At 38.2% G+C, this 20,566-nt stretch overlaps 1 long non-coding RNA gene across 1 annotated transcript in view; it reads right to left on the bottom strand.

Annotated features, from left to right (window-relative positions):
- Positions 1-20,566, bottom strand: part of LOC138918394 (uncharacterized) — a 78,293-nt gene that overhangs the window by 19,534 nt on the left and 38,193 nt on the right. The window contains exon 2 of the long non-coding RNA XR_011427725.1: positions 1,507-1,747. This is a non-coding gene — a long non-coding RNA (uncharacterized lncRNA). The remainder of the gene's footprint in view (positions 1-1,506; positions 1,748-20,566) is intronic.

Here is a 20,566-nt window from a genome sequence, read left to right on the forward strand (position 1 = left end):
TAGGAATTTTGTGGGGACACAGACATTCAGACCATAGCAGATGGGCAGCCTCTGGAATGTTTTAAGCAGAGGAGTTAAAATTGGAACCACATTTAAGAAGCATCACTCCAGCTTCTCAGTGAAAATAGACTGGTAGTAGGTCAGGGGTAAGGGCAAGGGTAGCAGCCATGGCCCCACCTCTGCATGGAGAACTGAGTAGCCTTCAGCCCCTCAGGCTAATGCAGGGTGGCAAGGACAGTTCAGCATCCCTTGCCCCTTCTTCTAGGAACAGAACCCCTATTTCTTGTGGGGAACCTCCTTCATGTGGGTCAGGTGTTGCTGACCCTCCCAACCTCTGTCACACGAGTAGCCATGGGTCCAGGCCTGGTCAACTAGAGAACAGCCTGGCTCCAGCTCCAGTGTTCACAGATGAGGCTGTACCAAGTGGAGGCAGTCGCAGCCCTTCCTAGAATGGTTGTACCAATGTCTGGGCTTGCTGAACCCATAGGCAGGGAGCCTGGGACTGCTGGGACCATCATGTTCACCACCCAGATAGAGCTTGTCCGAGAGATGGGGAAGCATACAAGCCTTCCCTTGGGTCCTCACTATGCGAGGCTCCATTCTAAGAGATACATGTGGATCAACTGATTTAATCCTCACAGCTACTGGATGAGGTGTTTGACATTATTATGCAGTTTTACAGATGAGGAAATGAGGCATGAACAAGTTATAAGAAACCTCCCCAAGATTATAACCCTGGAAGTGGAACAGCCTAGATTCAAACCAATGACCTTTGCTTCTGAGAGCTCAAGTTCTCAATCTCCACTCTAGACTCAGGAGAATCTCAGGACCGCAAAGTTACAAGGGTCCTTCAAGATTATTTAGTCCAGTGGTCCTCAACTTGATCAGACTCAATGTCCCTTTTTATAACAAATATTTTCTAACATCTCATTTAGTATTCTAAATGAACTCCATAGCTAATATAATTTACCTGCACACATATTTCTAAATAATTAATATCTTTTAATTATAATATAAGTAAAAAGAAAATAATTTATAATTTAAAAAGACATGCATTTTGCTAGTAAATGTTCAAGCGTGGCTCCTCTAGAAGACATAAAGTCAGATGACTACATCAGGAAAAGCTGAGGCTGTGAAACGGGCAAAAAAAAAAGCGTGGATTACTGAGTGCTGTGTTTAGCACACTTTTCTAAGTTATCTCCACTTTTCATTCATTGCTCTTGAGCTAACAAGGCTGTACACTGTAAAAGAAAATGGCAGTTCTGCAAATGCTTCTTGTTCATAGAAAGGCAAAATGTGTCTAGTAGAGTACAATTGATTATTTCCCTGTAGATATTGATCAGTTTTGCATTTATTTGTGTTTGCAAATTTATCTAAGCACTCTATTAATTGATGAGTTACACATAAATCTTTAACACGCTGTATTAGTCAAGGTTCTCTAAAGAAACAAAACCAACAGGATATATATAAATATACACGAGAGATTTATTATAGGAATTGGCTCACGTGGTTATGGAGGCCACGAAGTCCCATGATCTGAAATCTGCAAGCTGAAGAACCAGGAAAGCTCATGGTGATTTCAGTCAAAATCTGAAGGTCTGAGAATCAGGGCTGATGGTATAACTTCTAGTCTGTCGGAAAGCCCAAGAACCGAGAGTGCCAATGTCCCAGGGCAGGAGAAGACAGATGTCTCAGCTCAGGCAGAGAGTGAATTTGCCCTTCCTCCACCTTCTTCTTCTACTCAGGCCTGCAACAGATTGGATGATGTTCATCCTCATTGGTGAGGGTGGTTTTCTTTACTCAGTCAACCAATCCAAATGTTAATCTCTTCCAGAAACACCCTCACAGGCACATCCAGAAATAATGTTTTACCAGATATCTGGACATCCCTTAGCTGAGTCAAGATGACACATAAGATTAACCATCACACGGGCTCGTCTTCTAGCTGAATGAAAGTCATGATTAAAAGTACTTTCAAAAATTACCCTTCAATATACCTATATGTAGAATTATTGCAAATATGGCAGTTAGAAAATTAGACTGATAAAGACTCAAACGCCAGGTTCAGTATTGCCATCAGTCATGTCATTTTCCAAAATAGTGAAGAATTCTTGGTAGAGGACTAAATAAAATGAAGTACTATCTTCCCTCAATAAGTGCAGTAGGACCATTCTCGGAAAAGTCTCATATTTATTAAAACTATCAAGAAGTATTTGTGTGTGTATGTGTGTGTACAAATATTTGTGTTTAGGTTCTAAGGTTAGATAATTTATATATATATATATTTGAGTTAGACTCTAATCTTGGGTAATTATAAACAGGGTTTCCAGCCACACGAATGTCCGAACCATTAGAAAGTTGTGTGGGCATGAGATCATTCTTCATTGTGTAGGACTTTACTGGGAATAGCAGGTCACAACATCCTTGGCCTCCACCACGAGCCACTAGTTTACCCCAATCACGGCAACAACCAACAAAACCCCCAAAGTTTCAAAAATCCACCATAGAGTGTACTGCCTCTATTGAGGATGACAGATCCACTCCAAACACACTTCTGGTTCTTGAATCGCCTCTGTAACATCCTAAGCGCACGCTCAATAAATATTTGTTAAATAAATGAAAATCTGAATAAAGGAAAGTGTGGAACTGTTGATGTTAAAGACTCTGGAGGATAATTATCAGTAAATGTATACCTTTTATAGACGTAAAAAGTTTCCTGAGGCAACCACGCACTTAGAATGTTTTTTTTAATAGATTCTTAGAATACTCAATCCTTTCCTGAATTAGCAGAAACTTTAAGTAGAGAACTACTAACGAGTTATAATCACATACCTAAACCTTGAGGGAACCTTATTTATTACTGTCTTCTGACTCTTTCTTTTCGACCTTACTGACAAAGCCAAATAATACAGGTCATACCCTGTATTATTACAACTTCCCTGTCTTCAGAGTCCACTCCTCCAAACAGCAATGAAAGTCACCTGGCCGTCTTCTCACGCTCCTCCAAGAGTTCCCAATTGCCTTCAATATTAAAACTCTAGTTAAAGCCTTCGCGGCCTTCCACAGATGGATGAATTCTCTCCAGCAACACTAGCCACTCCTCTGCCTCTCTGCCCTCAGGGCAAAGTCTTGCACCTTCCCACTTTGGAATGACAGCTTTGAGAATCACCATCTCTATGAATTCTTTCTAGATTAGCTCAGCTAATACTATCCATACAGATAGTTCTCAAAACTGTGCATTAGAATCACCTGTGGAGTTTTTTAAAAGTCCTGCTGGTAGGCTCCACCCAGGACCCATTAAACCAGAATCTCTTCAGGGGTGGAACCCAGGTATACAAATATTTTAAAATTCTCAGAGGTTCCCAGTGGGCAGACAAGTTTGAGAACCACCGCCCTAGTGCTACATACTGCACCTCTATCTTATTTAGCTTGAACTTTACCTGTTACACCTGTAAATATTTTTCTGGTGTGGACTTATTGTCTCCCTCCTCAAAAAGACAGGAAGTTCTCAAAACCTCTCAACCTTAAACGTGCATAGGAATAACCTGGGGATCCTGTTCAACTATGAATTCTGATTCTGCATTTCTAACAAACGCCCAAGTATCCCAAAACATGCTTTCAAAATGTAACACACGTGTAATACTCTTATCTATGTTATCCAACACATGAATTACTCTCAAGCTAAGAATTTCAAGAAATGAAGAAGGGAAAGTCTGTTCCTTAATTAGATCTCTGAGGAGATGTTTTGAATTGCTCCTAGGGGTGGTGGGGCCTTGGGCAAACATTTTTACTGGGTCCATGTTTAAATAAATAATTTGATTAAAAATATACTACAGTAAATCAAAACCACAATGAGATACCACTTTACATTCACTAGAATGGCTACAATCAAAAATAATGGAAAATAACAAGTGTTGGTAAAAATGTAAAGAAATTGGAACCCTTATACACTGCTAGTGTGAATATAAAATGGTGCAGCTGCTTTGGAAAACTCTCCTCAAATGATTCAACATAGGATTACCACACAATCCAGCAATTCCACTCCTTGGTATATATCCAATAGAATTGAAAACAAGTATTCAAACAAAAACTTGTACATGAATGTTCATAGCAGCACTATTCACGACAGCCAAAAGGTAGAAACAACCCAAATGTCCATCAATTGATGAATGCATAAACAAAATGTGGTAAATCCATATAGCAAAATATTATTCAGGTATAAAAAGGAATGAATTGCTGACACATGCTACAACGTGGATGAACCTCAAAAACACGCTAAGTGAAAGAAGCTAAATACAAAAGGCCACATATTATATGATTCCATTTACATGAGAGAGTGAGAATAGGGAAATCCATAGAGATAGAAAGCAGATTAATGGTTACCAGGGGCTGGGAAAAGAGAAGAATGGGGAGTGACTACTTAGCGGGTACAAGGTTTCCTTTTGGTGTGATAACATTTTGGAGTTAGAAGTGATGGTTGCACAACACTGTGAAAGTACTAAATGCTGCTGAATTGTCCACTTCAAAATAGTTACTCTTATTTGAATTTAACCTCAATAAAAAAATTACAAAATCATAGGTCCGCATGAGATATAGTGATTTATCAGTAAAGATTTGAAGTAATGGGTAGAGAAGCATTCCTTACGCACTTTGTTGTCCAGTCAGCTCACGTGGTATCCAGGCGCCACCTCTTCCTGTTCCAGTCCTGGAACTATGTCTTTAGATTCTTTACTGTCATTTATGCCCCTTGCTGCCTAATTTCATGTCTTCTACCATGAGACAAAAAGTAGCCAGATTGTTATTATTCACAATACCATGGCTCTCCAGAGCCTGCATGTATGGAAACAAGACAGATCTTGCCCCCGCATCTATTTGATGCTGATTACATCATAACCATGGGAACACTGGCTTCCAATGACTCTCTCTAAGGTTGTTTCTGTGCCTGGTTCATGGATGCTGATCACAAATACAAGTCTTACCCAGAGTATGTAGGCGAATGTGGACAATAATTTGTTTTCTGGTCGTGTTAAATTTACCGTTCAGAATTTTGGAGACTAACCATAGAATGACACATCTTCCAACCACGTCTTCTTCTGCATTCTTTAGGCCATAATCTCTGCATTCCTGCAATATGATCTTTTTCAATGTTGGCTGTCCCCCTGCCTTTCACATACTACCACCAATAGGGAGGATTAGAAGAGCCTGTGGGAAGAGTGCTAAGAGTGGTCTCATTCACACAAGAAATGTTATTCTCTCACCCTGGGCAACTTAAGACTGACCTGGGAGAGTACAATGTCACTACATCAAGTGCACACTACAAGAGAGGACACTTATTGGTAGGGCCACGTGTCACTGAGGAGTGATAGTCCTGAAAGCCTTTGGAGGACAGGCACAGGCACTTGCTGGGGTCTAAGCATGGGACTGGGTTGGGGGCAAGTAAGGCACTCTCTGCTCTCTTGAAACAGCCTTCTCTGCTTGCTGTATGAAAGGGGGGATCTGCACACATCCACCTCTGTAGACCTAATAGCGTTCTTTCTCTCTCTTTAAATTGTTAACCTATGAAACAAGATCAAGTTCTGAGTCTTTAGAAACACAATCTTGAGGCTCAACCAAATTTGAGTTTTAGTTTTCAAATGAGCGCAAGTTGCTGCAAATAACAAAGGGGACCTTTCTAAAGTGACCTCTCTAAAGAGAGGCTAAAGACCTCCCCTACCTTTGTCAACACAATCACGCGTCACTTAACGGGGAGGATACGTTCTACGAAATGCATCGTTAGGTGATTTTGTCATTGTGCGAACATCATAGAGTGTCCTTACACAAATCTAAATGGTAGCCTACTACACACTTAGACTATATGGTACTAATCTATGGGACCACCAGTGTATATCGTTGACCAAAACATTGTTACTGTCCATCATTGACCAAAACATGGTTACATGGAGCATGACTGTATAACACTCATGTTTGTCTATTGTCTTTCAAACTTTAAAAAGAAAGAGTAATTTTCTGGACACCCCCAGTGGGATGTATTTTAAGACAAAAGATTCTAGAACTATTTATTAGCAGTAGTAGAGTTCATATTGTAATTTAGAAACTGTTGTGTGCAAATGAGTAAGTTTTTAAAAGTCTAACAGAATAGACAGGCTAAGAAAAAACTTAGGATATTGGAAAATGTACTTAAATGGGTGAAATGTCTAGAATTATTAAAATTACTAAAAATTTAAATTGTTTAATAATTTAACTTAATAAATAAATTTATAATAATTTATATTACATTATGATAAATTTGATAAATAATTGTTTAATAAATTGTTTAAACAATTTAAGTTGTTTGAATTGTATTTAAATTGTCTGAGTGGTATAAAATAGTACTATTTGAGATATGTTAGAGTAGACTATAAAAGGCAAATGTAAGCAAACTATATATTCTTCTGCCCCAAATATTTTTTCCTCCTTTTTATGTCTTGTTCACCAAAAGTGAGAAAAGACTGTGAAAGAGTATACGAAACGCCTTGATGGCACAGCTGAAATTACCGGGCCTTGGTACCTAGAGTGACAGGGTATTTTTAGCCACATTCAGTAAGAATCTGATCATCCACTTACCTGACCATCAGGGACTCACACAACACAAGTCTTCTAAAGATCAAACTAGATGGCCTATTGAGTTCATCCATTTTCCCAGATAAGTAAATTAAGGCTTAACAAGATTATGGTCACGTGCCACATAACAACGTTTTAGTCAAGGATGGGCCATGTACACGACAGTGGTCGCATAGGATTAGTACCATACAGCCTAGGTGTGTAGTAAACTCTACCATCTAGGTTTGTGTAAGTACTTTACAATGTTTGCACAATGACAAAATCACCTAGTGATGCATTTCTCAGAATGTATCTCTGTCATCAAGCAACACATGACTATATACCCCAAACTCAGAGAATAGGAAGGCTAAGATGAGAAAGTGTCAAAACCAGAACTAGAATCTGTGCCAGTCTACTGTATTATATCTCACTTCATCATGTCAACAACAAAGCGTTTCATGCGGCATGGAAGGGATCTGCGCACTTCTGCCACGGCAGAGTAAACAGCTTTCTGTCTGGAAGACTGATTTTGTTTTTGTTTTTGTTTTTTTTCTTACAGAGTGGCACCCGAGCTAACAACTGTTGCCAATCTTTTTTTCTTTTTTTTTCTGCTCTTTCTCCACAAATCCCCCCAGTACATAGTTGTATATTTTAGTTGTGGGTCTTTCTAGATGTGGTATGTGGACGCTGCCTCAACACGGCCTGATGAGCAGTGCCATGTCCATACCCGGGATCCGAACTGGTGAAACCCTGGGCCACCGAAGCAGGTCTCGCAAACTTAACACTTGGCCACGGGGCCGGCTCCCGGAAGACTGATGTTTTAAAGTCAACCAGATAGAAACAGAGGTGAAAAATATTGACGTTTTCAGAGTAACATTCTGCCGTCATCTCAGGTGTGGAAAAACACTTCACTAGTCTACATATGACAAATATTGCCCTCCATAGGGGCACACTGTGAGGCTATGCAAGGCAAATGCTTCCAATAGGGCACTGTGTAAAACCCTAAGCAGTTTCCTCTCACCCATATTGGCTCTGCAGAGTTAGAAATGCTTTTTGAGAAAACACAAAGTTAGACCAGATAGGAAGGTCAAAGTTTGCACCCTCACCTGATTTTAACAACTTGCCTTCAAAACCTTGTTTTCAATGTCCTGAAAGGGAGCAGGGAGGGAAATCACAGTTTTCTTCAGTTTATCAATTTTATGACTTTCTTCTTTGTTGACTTACAGCTCTTTGACATTTATTTTGAAAACCTTCCCTTGAATTAGCAAAAAAAGCAGTTTCAAAGATTCCAAGAAAACTTTTCACTATAGATCTGGTACCCACATTAAGAACCAACACCCTTGCTTACAGGAAGTCAGGGCCGTGGAAATGACCTAAACCTTGAACTCCAGTGAAGACTCTTTAGTCACAGTCCATAAGACAGACTCATCATTCTTTGGTTTCCACGACTCTGATAATCCTCCCCAAAAGTATTTTTTCGTAAATCTTGAGTATGAGGAAATACAGAGGATTGTTGACAAGGGAGAGAGGAGGAATCTCATTTTGATGTGGTAATTCCCTTCCAAAAATATGAACCCAGTACAGCTGAGCAGCTCAGTGCTGTAAAACAGCTGTAAGTAGGCACTGTCATCTGGAAATCCGGAATTCATTTCAGAAAAATGTATCCTTAATTTCAGGAGTTCATCTAGAGAAAGTTCTAGCCTTTGAAAGATACTCAGTTGATCAGACCAATATCTCTCTGAATGCTTCAATCTTAATGTGTGAAGAACGAGGTTAGTACAACAAAATTTAGCAGCCGTTGTGAAGGAGCTAGTAATTCATTCATTCTATAGGTAACATGAAATTCCTACTATAATCCAGACATAGTGATAGGAGCTGGCAATACAGAGGAGAAGAAAACACAGTCCCTATCTGCAGGGTCTTGAGAGAGATATTAAACAAATAATTACACAAGTGACTATAGAATTACAGTTGTGGTTAATATTGCAAAGAAAAGCCCAGGGAGCTATGAAATTATAAGAGCAGGGACTAACATTTTAGACAAGTCAAGGAAGGCCTCCTGGCAGGGAGAGTGGTTATTTATAGTTATTTAAGCTGAACCCTTGAAAGATGAGAGGAGGTAGCTGTCAGCCCTGTAAATATCTGGTTTTTATTTTCCAAGAAGTCTTCAGCTTTTATTTTAATGCTATTTTTCCTTACCCTCACCCAAATATTCACTCAATAAAAAAGGGCTAAGTTGGCACATAATTGAAGAAGGAGACATAGCTTATTTAGGCCTACATTATCCAGACCCTAATTCAACTGCCTACATGTAAGCTAGTCCCCATTCCTTGCTCATTAGCGAGAAATTGAACTCAGAACTCTGCCTCTACTGTTGACTCCCATATGCTCATTAATCACACAAAGTCACTGAACTGTTTAGACACCATTCCAGGCTACTTAGAGCAAATGTCCCCCATGTCTGTCAGTAATTTTTCAGCTCCACAATAATTGCAGTGTTCTCTGTGAGACACAGTGTGAGAAATAATTTACTCAAGTGTGATTATTTTATTTGGGTAGAAATCAACAAGGAGTAGAAAAAGAGACTATTTTAAAAGTCAACGGTGCAGGTCTCAAGCTCCAGAGATGGCTCTCCTTTGGGATATTTTTAGCAGAAAAGGACTTCCATATGCCCATCATAGATGGTATCCTCTTTGTCTCCTGTTCATTACTTCAGTGAAGACACAACGGTACTTTATTATCCCACCAACCATCTTGAATCTCCAAATGCCTCATTCAGTCAGACAAAGAAAAATTGATTTTACATACTCAAAGAACATTTACTATATCAAAGACATTTTTCTAGGTTAGTTTTGGGATCTCCTGTGAGTTTTCATATGCACATAGTTTAGATCTTTATACAGACTAATGAAAAAATACTATGAATTAGTCCCTGATGTTGACACGCTAGCTCTAAGTTCGAGTAATTTACAGAGCTTCCCCAATTTCCTCCATGTAATGGGCTGTTTTGACCCACTGGGAACACTCCTCCTGTCCTAGTACCTCCAGCACGAACACAGCAGCATTCACAATCACTAACTTCCACTCTTCTGCACTCTTCTCAGGCTCACGGTCATACAATCATGCCCTTCAGAGAGCCAAGTCAGAGCCAAGGAGGACACCCACAGCATAAGCTTCCCAAGGCCTCTATCCCAGTCCTTGAGGTGATAAAATGAAACAGCTCTCCTAACAGGACAACTCCAAGAATAGAAAAGAGAAAGTTTCCTCCATCTGTTCCCAGGGTTGTGCGTCTCTATCAGCAGCCCAGGTGTGAGATTCTGAAACAGCCTCTTCCATTTTGCCTGCACTGAGTTTATTTTGTCCAGTATTTCAGAGGCGTCTCCTGCCTCTGTCCTCAGCATGGAGAAGAGAAACTCAGCAGAAATAACAGGATTTGTTTGTCCTCAGTTGACCTCCAAGGAAACTAGGACAGTGAGAGGCTAAGAAGGCAAGGTCTTTCAACAGCACACCAGTGGTCAAAGCTGGCTTTCAGTGGCACCTCTCCAAACAGCCAAAATCAGTGTCAAACCACCAGCCCCTGCAGCCTTTCCAAGATGCTCTGAGTGTTTATTCAGCCACTAAGTGTTCTGCCCAAAGTGGACTCCACCCAATGGTGAGCTAAGGCAAATCAAACCTTCATTCACACAGTTGGGAGTGACATGCCCACCCAGCCCAGCCTCTGATGCCTGCAAAGTCAAGCTGCAGCTGGCTCCAAGCTTGCAGGTGCCAGGCAGCTGGCCAAGCATGGCAGTGATCTCTGGGGCTGGGCAAGAGGAGATGTTTGCACAGGGCACTGTTCCCCCCTCCCCGCAGAAGCAACAGTGGAGGACACTGTGTGTTGTGGAAAGGGGATAGGTTCAAACCCCACTGACCAACGTTTGGATCCCAGCTCAGTCTCTTTCCACCTGTGCGACCTTGAGCAAGTTCTTTAACGGAGATTGGATTCAGTTTACCCATCTGTAAAGTGAATATAATGATAATACCACCTCATAGGGTTGTTGTGAGGATCACAGAAGTAAACAACCTGGTACAATCTGGTCACCGTAGGAGGTCAAATAAATGATAGCTATGAACAAAAAAACCTTCCCCAAAGCAGTGACCAGGTTCTGTTTGCGCTGTAGCTGAAGTGGTGGGGAACTGCCTTTGTCCCAAGTCTGCTCTGGAGACTCTAGTGGGCTGTGCCCACAGCCAGATGTACGATGTGATGGAAAGACTTGCCTGGGAGCCAGAGGCCTGCACTATCTCTGCCTTTAATCTGTTGTGTGGCCTTGAATGACTCACCTCCCTTCTCTGGGTCTCATTTTATTCATCTATAAAATGGCATTGTTTTGATTTGTTAATCTTTAAGGCTTTGGGTTTGAATCATTCCTTTGTCACTTACTAGTTGTGTAACTCGGCAAATAACTTCCCTGAGAGTCTCTTTCTTCTCAAAATGCTTGAGGCTGAGGGTCTGCAGTGCAGGTACACACAGTTACCCAGAAGCTTAATTATTAGCACTCAAAAAGGCAGCACACAAGTCTGTATTAGCGATTTAGTCCAAAATCCAACATGTGTGGAACGTCCTGTGCTGTGCATTTAGAACACGGTTATGATCCTCACCATACGGGTGCAGGGAATTCACAACGTCCAATGGGGCCAGATTCTCAACCTTCAGCAAAGGCTCCATTATGGCTTCTAAACAGTATTCGCTAATGAAGGTAAGCAGACTTCTTGGAAATATTTTCAACTCCAAGTATGGAAACAAGAGTTTTCTTATTAACGAAGTTAATTGGAAAATCAAATGTCAGAACTTCCCTTTTCCTAGTTGTCCCATCCCAGTTGTCCAGAGACTAGATTGACATGCAGAAAGGGTTACCTAGCCGCTGTGCTCCCAGGAGCTTTTCTGACTCCCCAAAGGTAGCATGGCCTAGCAGCGCATTTTATGACTTCCATATTCACAACTCCCGTGAAATACACTGACAGGGTCCACTTATGGAGCCAACAGAGGAGTAAAGAAATCTCTTCCAAAAAACAAGTATTCCTGCTCCTGGAATTACTGCTCCAACCTTGGTTTAAAAGAATGTGGGAAATATTGAACGGCATTAACTTTCCTACAGTACTGTGGCTTCTTCCTACCCACTTTCTGCCACAGAAGTCAGCTAAAAACAATACATGCTATCATCTCAATAACTTGCTGATTAAAATGTCCCTTAAATATCCAGGGGGCCACCGATTCAGCTGGTCTCCAAAATAGTGTTTATAGTTTTATTTTTAGGCATCAAGAGAGGCTGAGAATTTTCTATACAATGTTGGCATAACCTCCCCTATATCTTTGGGTTAGGCATCTCTGCCTGAAGAAAAAAGGCTAATGAAATAGATGAGCATGTTCCTATGTGCTGTTTATGCATATGTCATGAAACATCTGGTCCAAGCATCTTCTCAGACATTCTTCCCGGGTGTTAGAATTTGTAGTTATTTCGATGGAGACCCATTGGCATACGTACCTCCCTACACAGCTTAAAGCAAGGTTTTCCACAGAACACCAGGATTCTCTATCTTTTGCAGGAAAGGAACATCATTTGTTTACTTTTTCTCAATGTATTTCTTTGATGGATTTTTCAACCAGTATCTGTAAAAATTCTCCATGGAACTTACTCAGATCTTAGAAAGTTTCCAAAAAGCTTCATCTACTGTTTCACTGTGTATCTTTAGTGCTTAGAACTAGTAGGTACTCAATAAACATTTTCTGGATAAATGAAAATGCCTTACTATTATTTATTATAAAACAGAGAGAAAAGCACAGTTGAGGAGCCATTAAGTCATAAATGGGGAAGAAATCATGGTCAGTGAGTTTATGCTTTTTCTTTGAGTTGTAAGAAAAGAGGAAAGAAGAGTAAGTGGTAACAAATGGGAATGAGGCAGATCTGCCAAGGAACAAAATGAACTATCTCTCAACTGTTTGAGAAACACACGCACACACACATATACACATGTACATACACACACACACGTACCACACAGGTCAGGCTGGTGAAAAGCCAAGTTCATAGAGTTTCCCAGTGAAACTCACGTTCTCCAATATCTCTCCTAACAGTGGGAGACCCGCTGAATTAGATAAATCTTTCCATGTTTGTGTCATTCGCTGAGGGCACAGTGAGGACACAGGGATTACAGGAGCTTATTTTTACATTGTGGTAAAACTGATCTGGACTCAAAATATCCCCTCCCCCATTTCCTTCTCATCGATCTTGTCAAAAGTTTCTTCGATTGTTTCCCCTGGTACTCCCGACAGATTTTTACTTCCAATGCAGAGCTCTACGGGAAGTATGAGAATTCAGAGACAAAAAGCCAGGAGATGTGTTATTATCTCCCTCCCTTTCCCCACCCTCACACCTCCATGACTTCGTGGTTTTAATATGACCTGAAATAAAACCGCACAATACACCGCTAAGACAGTTATATTGTCAGATGTCACAGAGAGACCACAAAATGCTCAGAATTTCAGCTTGATCCAAATTGAATTGTACGTCCCAAATCATGCGCGTACCACAGCCTCTTGACTTTGTAGCACTCACGGTCAAACAGTTCTTTATTCCCTGTTCAGGTAATCAGACTCGGAGAACAGCTTCTCATGGCCATTATCATCCGTAACACAGATTTTAAAATTTTTCTGTATTTTAGGTGTCATGTATAATACATAGATGTTGTGTATACAAAGTTTCAGATAGATAAAGTTTTAATGATTCAAGTTATGTTAGACTTTGGTTTTGGTTTTTGAAACCTGGGCATATCAGAGACCCATTTCCCCTGATCTCCACCCCTGCATGCTCAGATATTTAGCAAAACTGCAAGAACAGTGTTCATTCCACACTCATTTATTGAGTGCTGGTCTGGGCCAGGCACTGCAATAGCTGGTAGGAAAATCACAGTAAACAGAGCAAAGGCCCTGCTTTCACAAAGCATATGTTCCATCAGAGAGGCATATTTAACAAACAAGTAAACACATAAAAAATATATAACATGCCACATGGCAGTAAGTGCCTCAAAGAACAGTGACGTAGGATAAAGGGAGAATGATGAGTGTGTCTTTCAGGCAGGCAGGCAGGTCAGCGAAAGCCTCTAAGATGAGGTGACCTTTACCCAGAGGCCTGAATGAATTGAGCCAATAAGTACAAGAGGGAAGAAAGTTCCAGCTTAGAGATCAGCCCTGAGGTCGGAACCAACCTAAGTGTTTCAGAAATGAGAATCAGAGGGGTGGGTGAAGTGGCACAGCTACTGGTGAACTTGAAAGCAGTTGGCCTATTTAAGGCAAGCAGCTTCTACTCATCTCCAGGTGACTGTCGTTATACACGAAGGCAGGGCTAATGTTGGCAAAGCTTTACAATTTTTCAAGAGAAACTAGGAAATTTGGACTTTTGTGTGAAATCTCCTAATGTTTTCATGTTGGCTCAAATTTTTAAAATAGTCTGTGGGCCAAAACAAACACATGCGCAAGCCAAATCAAGCCTACAGCCACCAGTTTGTGAACTCTGCTAGAGATAAATAGAAGGATTACTTGATATGTTTAAATGTCAGGTCTTTTCACCCTACCTTTGGGCATCAAATTTTTTTTTTAAAGAGTACATTGGTGTCCAGTCCAAGCTAGAGCAGTCTACTCTATTTATATCACTACCCATTAACTCCTACCACACTCTATTAGAGTTAGTTGTGTGGGTGTCTATTTTCCTGACTTGAATATAAGGTTGCCTGAAGACTCTATCTTATTTGACTTATATTCTCAGTACTCAGTAATTATTTGTGCCTTAAGTGCTATATAAATGTTTCCATAATGAAGTTACTAAGATAATTAATCTGAATGAATCTTCCAAATGATAACTGTTTGAAATAATTGATATGTTTATTGAAAGTAATCATAAATATAACAATGAAATCGGAAGAGAAAATTATTTTAAATGCTTCAAAAATCAGCATAAGAAATTACATTATATATGCAACAATCACAATTAAAATATCAAGAAGATGTACCACCATTTGGAAGGTCAGAACCACGAGCAAGCCCTCGAGAATTCTCAAAATATCGCTCCATAGAAGCAAGAGTGAAAGTACCGGAAATGAGCACTACGTGGCCGTAATGAGGCACTCCTCCGCGGTGTAGAAATAGGGCGCCCCTCTACCAATCCAACCTACACATCAGATGAAAAGAATTTTTTTAAAGAAAGGGCCTCTTCTTTCCTGTGTTCTCCCCTTTCTCCCTTCCAGGATGGGCTGATGGAGCTTTGTTTATACTTAGGCCTGCAGCGCAGATGCCTGCACGAAGCTACCACGTTGCATTCCGTTTCTTAGTTCCCAAAGCATCTTCCTAATATATTATCTCATTTGATTCTCTCGACTACTTTTTAAGGTCAGGCAAGTATTATTATTCCTATAAATACATAAGAAAACAAGCTCAGAGAAACCAACTGTGCAACCCAATGTTTCACAACTGCCTCATGCTACGGCTCATGCTAGAGCTAGAAGCTTCCAAACTCCAACCCAGTGATCTTTGTACTGTATCATGTTGCTCTTTTTACATATAGAAAGCTTAAGAGATAGACATCTCTTCTAATAAAATTAAAAAGTTGAGTAGGAACCATTTTTCAAGATTGATGCTCAGTCCCATATTCCCAACTCCTTCCATGTTATTAGGGATTTTATAAGTTTATGATACTCCAAATATCGATTTTCTGAGCCAGATGAAATAAAATACATTCTGACATTTCTCAGAGGAAGAAGAGAGTCTCATGTGATCAGAACTTATATGATAAAATAGGAACTATTTCCAAGACATTAATTTAGTCTTTGCTATTTTAAGTTTGGCTAGGATCCATTAAATAGAAAACTAAATAATCCTGGTCATGGTGTTAAGCTAAAACATGAGCATCAAATCATGAATCTTTGTTTGTAATGAATGATTTTAACTTTTATGCCAACTGCAAAACAGTTTCTCAAACTACTGAAAATTCCAGCTACTATAGATGACAGTGTAGCTCAGTACAGGAAAAAAATTAAGGCCTAAAGAAGAGAGTTAAAGCATCTACTCCTTAGTGAAAATTGCTCTATCACTGTAACATCAAAGTATTAAAAACCAAGCATGCATCTTGCTTGAAAGTTTCAGCTGAAAAAATTCTTGCCCTTACTAAATGGTAGAAATCTAGGGAATCATAATTTTAAAGAATAAATACTGTTACTACTTGTGAGATAATAGAAAGCACTATTTTAGCAAATATGAATGCAACCTTAATAAATTGGTTAAAAAGATAATGAGATTTTAAACTATTAAACCTATAAAACAGAGAATAACACAAAAGAAAAGCTATAAACAATGCAACAGCATTTTCAAATATGGTATTGAAAAAAAATCATATTATTTACCCACATCAGCCTAACCAGAATTATGAGGTTAAGGCTATATATAATTTGCCCCTAAGAAAAAGTAATCATATAGCGAAAATGATAGGTTATTTTGGTAGCAATTCAAAATAGGGTAATTGGCACCAAAAATTATATGGCAATTTTAAAATGAGAACAACTTGTTGGTGTGTAGATAAAGAAGACAAATGGCATTTAGTTGAATTTGCAGTTGGAAACTATGCTGTCTTGGCTAGCCCTGGAAATAGTTACAAAAAAAACTATGTGTGGAACATTAAAGAAGTTATTTCATTTCCATGAGCCTCAGTTTCCATATCTGCAATATAAGAACAATAATATGAATCCTAATTATTTCATACAGATGGTATAAGGACAAAACAAGTTTTAAAACTGAGTTCCTAGGGAAATAGAAGATTATTTTTGTTATAACTTTTTTATCATTAGTAGTGTTTGCTAAGATAATGTAGCTGCCATTAACTTTTCATTATGACATTATTAATAAAATAAGGAAGGAAAACAGATGTCTACTCTAGTGGATCTTTTTGGTTGCTGATCAGAATATATTCTTCTCTTTCCCCATTCAAGCAGCACTCTAGATGGTCTTTGAGGAACCTCCTATCTCCTATTATCAGTCATATGTTTTATGTCAGGTCTGATTGTCTTATTTCTCATCACTCTAACCATAATAATTAGCACAGAGATGAGCACATCACTTGATACATAGATGAGCACAAACTTAATCAGAATCAATGATACACAACAAGATATTTGATGAGATTTCCAGAAAGAAAAACAAAAGCTTTTTTAAAACCTTAGTAATTAGGAATTACAAAGCCCTCCCATTTCCTATTTGACTTAACAGTCAAACTGTCATAACAAATTATTTAGAAAATAATTTAAGAAATAATCTTAGAAATCAGAAATTGTGAGCTATAGCTAAAACTGAAATATAGGGCAAGCTAATAATTTCAATATTTTTATTATTAAATAAAACAGAAGGAAAATAAACGAGCAAAATATTAAGAAAGTAAACTAAGGAAATCAGGAAAGCAGAACATCAATAAATTAACAACGATGGGAGTTGGTTATTTGAAATCAACAATATGGAACATAAAGTTCTGGAAAATTTTTCTAAGAAAACAGAGAAGTAACCAAATAAATATGAAGAAGAGATAACAAAAATATGGAAGAGATTCAAATATTGATTATGAAACATCAAAAAAATTAAGGAAACCTTAATCACTCCAGAAAACAAGAAAATTTTATCAGTAGAACAAATTTGTTCAGAAGTGCTTTAAAGATAGAAAGCAACAAGGAATGAATTAATTGAAGTAAACATCACTCTGTAATTATACGCGAGAAGACTTTTGCATAAGTTGGCAGTGGGTCTAGGAGACTGCAAATGCAGAAGCAATAAATATAAGGAACAGGGCCCAGAGGATGAGTTAGCTGATCACTACACTCAGAGCATCTATGACAGTGATTTTCTCTATCTGCCCATTCATCCCTTACTTGAGACAAGATATAAGCAGCAGACTTGCTTCTGAGGTTGGAGTAAGAAATATGAGTGTTTAGGTCCAAAAGATAGGGAAGTCCCATGGGAGTCTAGTTATATCTTGGGGCAAGAGATAATCCCACTCAGTCAGAAGATGAGCTATTGGCACATGCTACCCAGCTGAACAATTTACTTGTCCCCTACAATAACTGAAAGTAATGACAATAAACAAGAGAATACATATAAAAATAAGAAGGGAATCTGAAAGAAGTATAAGCCTAGAATCAATAAATGCCCTGACAAAAGTACCAAACTCAACAAATCGGAGAACACTTGAAGATACACAGTTAATAAACAAATAAAAAACTTTTACAAAAGGGTAATTAATATTTTCAAAGGAATACAAGAAGATATATCCATGGAGTAAGAAAAAGATATTAGGTCAAAGAACCAATTAGAGATCTTAAAACTGAAAAAAAAAAAAATAATCTTTGAAGGAAACTCAAGAGATTGGCTGAATAGCAGAATAAATACTGATGAAGAGCAAATTAGCAATTTCAAAGATTAAGCTAAGGAATTCTCCCAGAACACAAAGGAAAGAGAAGTGTGATGGCAAGTGTGAAATAAAAGTTTAGAGCATGGAAGGAAGATCCAAAGTTTCAACATTTGCCTTACAAGAGTTAAAAAAAAAAAACATAAAATGGAAGGAGTGGAAAATCAAAATTAACTTAAAAATAATAGAAGACAATTTCACAGAGCTAAAGTAAAAACACATCTTTATAGTGATAGGATGCATAGTACAACAAATAATTCATATTTTGATATAAACAAAGTCCAAGGGAATTTAATAGAGTTACCAGAGGGACTATGCCTTAGTGATAAAGGTGAACTATCCCCAGAGTGAAGTCTATTCTATACCTGCTTGAGTGAAGTTTAAAACAGGTTTCAACACTGATCTGCAAAAACCTTAACTGCTTGCTAAAACAAAGTTTCAATACTCTTTAGAGGATGACAACAAAATCCAGACATTCAATAAGATAGTATCACAATGTCCAATATGCAATAAAAAATTACCAGATATGCCAAGGGGCAGGAAATATGATCGATAAGCAGAGGGAAAATCTGTGAATTGACACCAACTCAGAAATAACAGAAAGGATGGAACTAGTAGACAAGGATGCTAAAGCAACTATTATGATTATGTACAAATATTTACTGGAAAACATGAACATAATGAAGAGAGAAAAGGAAGCTATTTAAATGAACCTAATGGAATGCCTAGAGATAAAAATACAATATTTGTAATTGAAAATTTTACTGAATGGAATGAACACCAGATTAGACATTGCAAAAGAAAAGGTTGGTAAACTTGAAGGCAAAACAATAGAATTTAGCCAAAACAAAACACTAAGAGATATAAGAATAAAATTACCAGGGCCTTCTCGGATAATATCAAGCAGTCTAATAGCCATGTAATTATAGTCTCAGAAGGAATGAGAGCAATAACGGCTGAAAGATTTCCAAGTTTGACCAAAACTCTAAACCCACTGACTCAAGAAACACAGAAACTTCCAAGCAGAATAAACATACACACACACAAAACACACGAAGGTATATAATAATCAAATTGCTAAAAATCAGTGATAAAAAGAACATCTTAAATGCAGCCAAAGAAAAAGACCTTATGCACAGAGGAAGAAAAATAATACACAAATTCTCATCAGAAACTATGCAAGCCAGAAGACAATGGAATCATATTTTTTAAAGGATAAAAAAATTATAATTCCTATACTTCTACATGCAGTAAAAATAGCCTTTAAATGAAGGTGAAATAAGAACTTTTTGAGACAAACAAAGTTGAGAAAATTCATCAACAGTAGATCTACATTACAAAAAATGTAAAAGGAAATTCTTCATGGAAAAGTCAAATAATAACAAATGACAAAAGGATTAATTCACCATGAAGATATAAAAATCCTAAAAGTATATGCACCCAATAACAGAACTTCAATGTGCGTGAAGCAAAAACTAATAGAGCTGAAGGGAAAAATTAACAAATCCACAATTGTAGTTAGAGATTTCAACACTGCTTCTTGGTAATAGATAGGAAAAGAAGACTGAAAATCAGTAAGGATATAGAAGACTTAGAAACACTACTAAAAATTTGACCTAACTGACATTTTTAGAATAATGGAATATTTCATTCCATTCCATTTCATTCCATTCCATTTTAGAAGAATGGAATATTTAATGAGATTATACCATATGCTGGGCCATAAAACAAGTTTGAATAAATTTTAAAAGATTGAAATAATACAGAATATTTTCTTTGAACACAACTGCGTTTAATAGATACCAATTCTAGAAAGAATCCAGAAAATCTCTACATTTAACAAAGTGAAGAGCACACTTTTAAAAAATACAGGGTTCAGGGGCTGGCCCTGTGGCCGAGTGGTTAAGCTCTTGCGCTCCGCTGCAGGCGGCCCAGTGTTTCGTTGGTTCGAATCCTGGGCGCAGGCAGCCCAGTGTTTCATTGGTTCGAATCCTGGGCACGCAGACATGGCCCTGCTCATCAAACCACACTGAGGCAGCATCCCACATGCCACAACTAGAAGGACCCACAATTAAGAATATACAACTATGTACTGGGGGGCTTTGGAGAGAAAAAGGAAAAATAAAATCTTAAAAAAAAATACAGGGTTCAAAGAAAAAATCAAAATAGAAATTAGAATTTTTTAAAATTGAATAAAAATGAAAACATCAAAATTTGTGGAATGCAGCTAACTAGTACTTAGACTGGAATCTATAATTTTAAATGCTCATATGAGGAAAGAAAATCTAAAACATAATACAACAAAATAGAAAACCAACACACAATAAAGAAAATGAACAAAGTCAAAAGTTGGTTCCTTGAATTTTTCGTATTTGACACCAAAAGTAAAGGCAATGAAAGCAAAAATAATTAAATGGAACTACATCAAACTGAAAAGCTTCTGCACAGCAAAGGAAACCATAACAAAGTGAAAAGGGAGACAATAATTGCAATATATCTGATAAGGGGTTAAT

The sequence above is a fragment of the Equus caballus genome, chromosome 17 (genome assembly GCF_041296265.1).
Source record: "Equus caballus isolate H_3958 breed thoroughbred chromosome 17, TB-T2T, whole genome shotgun sequence".
NCBI lineage: Eukaryota > Metazoa > Chordata > Mammalia > Perissodactyla > Equidae > Equus > Equus caballus.